Genomic DNA, 3,551 nt, shown 5'->3' with positions numbered 1-3,551 from the left:
CTGGCACTTAGAAGGCCCTGGAGTGGGGAAAAGTGTTTTTGCTCTTGCTTTTATTGAGTCCTATCTCTTAAAAGAAAAAAACAGGTCTTAAAAAAAGAAAACCAAGCCATCTATTTTGGCTTCACTTTAGTGGTGTGAACTCACCACGAGCTCTAAGAAACAGGCTGCCTCTCCCCAAAGAGCACAGTGAAATGGCCAGTGTGGTCTTCCCACTTCAAATCTCCATCTCACATCCCCACTTTCTGCATGCGGCAACCAGAGGGGTTGTTTAAAAACCACATTTCTAATCTGCCCTTCGAGTAAAGGCCCTAGACAATCTGCCCCCACCCCACCCCCAGGTTACACTCTCCCCTAACCACCATGCAGCCATGCCTTAGCTCCTACAATGAGCACTACTTGCCCTCACTTTAAGGCCTTCCCACATGCTGTTCCTCTGCTGGAAAATTAGCCCCTATTTCACCGACACCAGGGCTTACTCATCCTTCAAATCCCAGCTTAAATCTTGTTTCAGGGGGATGGAGGAGGAGGCATTCCGGGCCCTCAGTCTAAAATGTAGTCCACCTTTGTGTGCTCTCTCCCAGAAGGTGCTGCCTAACTCCCTAGCAGACAGCCTAGTCTGTCCCTCTACAGCTTATAGACTCTAAGAGAACAAGGACAAACCGGTTTTCTTAAACTGCTTTAGGGACTCACATACATCTGAATGAAAAACAAACAAACAACCCATAGCTACAAAAGGTGCTGACTGAACTGACTGTATCTTCAAATGCTACCCCATCTCACCACTATATCTCAGCTGGTAAAACTTTCTGACACACCTACAAACTCGTAGGAGACCCTTTTCCTGAAAGGGACTACGAGGTAACCTGAATCTTCTGTGGCCATAGGAAAGCATGCAGAGAATGCACAACAGGAAAAAATAAGTTTGTTTAAATGTTGAAGTAAGATTTTAGCTAAGCAGATTGCAAAAATTGTGCCTTGTAAAATATTCATTAGAAACACAGTATTGTCAGTCTTTCATAAAAATTGTTACCAGGACCCAAAATTTAAAAGCTTCAAAGTTGCCTGACCTAAGTTATCTGTGCTATGCTCATCTGATGAAAAAACCTATTCACATTACATTGCAGGTGGGAGGGGCTGGGTATCACCAAGACTAATTAAACTAGTCTCTGGTTACGGCTTTCCACTCTCCAACTTTCACATGGCTTCAGTGAGGTCTGTGCAGCAGACAGACTTTTATAGAAACGGAGGCTCTCAGTGTCCTCCTCGAGGTCACAGCCATGGTAAGAACAGTCTGCAATCCCCTCAGGGAGGGCTGAGAGGCCCAACTGTAAATTTCTAGCCAAGGAAAGCCCCCATCATACATGTTTCCATCCTAGAGTTAGCATGGCTCTGTGGCTCTCTCCAATAAAATTCCATCTTACCACAGAATGCCACTACGTTTTTTTTTTCTTGATCTTTAAAAGTCGTTGTATAAAATTCAAACTTCAATTGCCATCACTGTGAGACACGGTTAAACAAGCAACAACAGACCCAAACTCTAGAGCACCAGGCCACCGTTCTGAAAAAACGAGTTCAAGCATGATATGGTAAAATGGAAAAAAATGCACAACTCGTTAGTACTCTGCATGATGGAAAGCCCTCACATAAAATAACTTCTTAAAGATCTAGGGTGCACACCACGTGCATAACAGTTGTGGATGAAGTTGGGCTAATGGAGTTGTCATCTGTGCCTACAGCTTTACAAAAAAACATCTGCCTACACTCGCTCATCTACAGCTAATTTCTAAATCTTAACCTGAGGGTGGGGCGAGGAGGTCACTACTTTTCTCCTCCGGGAAACCCCACACCTACCTAGCAAGAAGAGGGCTCTCTAAAGGACTCCCACCCCTTTAAAGCGATCCAAGGTTTCAAGGGCGCACACCGTCCCTGGCAAGGAGGCACTGGCGTGGGGCTGGGACTTCCAATCCCGGGGCTCCTTTGTTGCAAGAGGCACACTCCAAAACTCCGGGACGGGGACAGGCGCATCCCCGAGACCGACTTGCGGGGAGTTTGGTCAGAGAGGTCTCATAAAGAAGCCGAGTTCGCAGAGAGCGGAGACCTGGCTGGAGACGCGGCCGGCGCAGCCCAAGGGGAGGCCGCGAGGGGCTCGGCGGCAGGGGAGTTGCGCGCACCTCCGGCCGGCTTACCTGCGGGGAGCCGGGGGAGCCCAGGCGGTGGTCAGACAATGGAGGCGTCCGGCGGCAGCAGCCAGGCTTGCTGGGGCTGCGGGGGGTTCCTCATCACCTCGGCGGGACGCTGGGCGGCCTCGGGGCCGGGACGGTACGGGGCTGGAAAGGACACGCCACAGCGCCATGCAGCGGGCCGCTCCGCTCCGCGCCGCCCCCCTCCCCGGCGCCCCGGCACGCGCGCTCGCGCGCGGCCTTTACCGCCCTCCCCGGGACCCGCCTGGATCCGCTCCAGGGCGCGGCCCTCGGCCCCCAGGGCTGCCGCGCTCCCGCCCGCCCCGGCCCCCCGACAACAATGGGGCCCGGCCCGGGGAGTCCAGCTCCCACGGCGGGGGCGTGGGGGGGGGGGAGAGGCCTCTCCAGCTTCGCCCCGGGCCTGGGCCGCAGCGGGCGCCGCGCTGACCTTCCCTCCCCGCCGTGCCCGCGCGGCCCAGGCCCGGCGGAGCGATGGGTTGTTTTCCTCTTCTCCACCGCCCCCCCCCCAACCCACCCCCGACTCCATCGCCTTCCGCCCCTAGCCCGCTCGGCGGCCCACGCCCCGTCCTGAAAAGCCAAGCCCGACAGACAGACAGACAGACACACTACCGTCGGCCGGGTCCAACTCCCTCCCGAGTGCGACTCCGCGCGCGCGCGCGCCCACCGGCCCTCTCCCCGGGGGCGGGGGGGGGGGGACACCTCACAGGTGCGCCTCCGAGACTCGCGCGCGCGCGCGGTCCGCACACCCAGACGCCTCCGGGGGAGGGGAGGGGGGCGGAGACGGCGCGCCTGCGCACGCGCGAGGCCGGCCCGCTACCTACCCCCCCCTCCCCCTGTGGCCTCCCCTCCCCGCCCGGGGAGGGGCGGGGAGACAAGGAGGGGCGCGGCACGCATGCGTGCCTAGCGGCTCCAAGGCCCCGCCCCCCCCCGTCCTCCCGTCCCACGCACGCACGCACGCACTCACGCGCGTCCCCGCGGCTCCGGCCGCTCCGCCTCTCCGTTGTCCCCGCCCCACCCCGCCCTGGTTACCAAGGGCAACCGCAGTGCGGCCGCACCTGAGCAGTGCGCTTGCGTGTGACTGACTAACATCCCTCCGTCTTTCCCTCCTCCTCCTCCTTCTCCTCCTCCTCCTCCTCGTCGCCCTCGCCTCTGCCCTGCCGCAGTCGGCAGGGAGCGGGGCGTCGCCCCCTTCCCCTCTGCAGAGAGAGCATCGATCGGCCCGGCCCTCCCCTCGCCAGCAGACCGCCGCCGCGTCGGCGCCGCCGCATCCTCCCCTTAGACAACCTCGGGTGCGAGGACCAGCCCGGCCGCCAACGGCTCCCGGCGTGCACTGCGGCGGCGAGCGCTCTC

This window comes from Peromyscus maniculatus, chromosome 23 (genome assembly GCF_049852395.1).
Source record: "Peromyscus maniculatus bairdii isolate BWxNUB_F1_BW_parent chromosome 23, HU_Pman_BW_mat_3.1, whole genome shotgun sequence".
In the NCBI taxonomy this organism is placed as follows: Eukaryota; Metazoa; Chordata; class Mammalia; order Rodentia; family Cricetidae; genus Peromyscus; species Peromyscus maniculatus.
The sequence above is the reverse complement of the archived record's forward strand: the minus strand, read 5'-3'. Positions refer to the sequence as shown.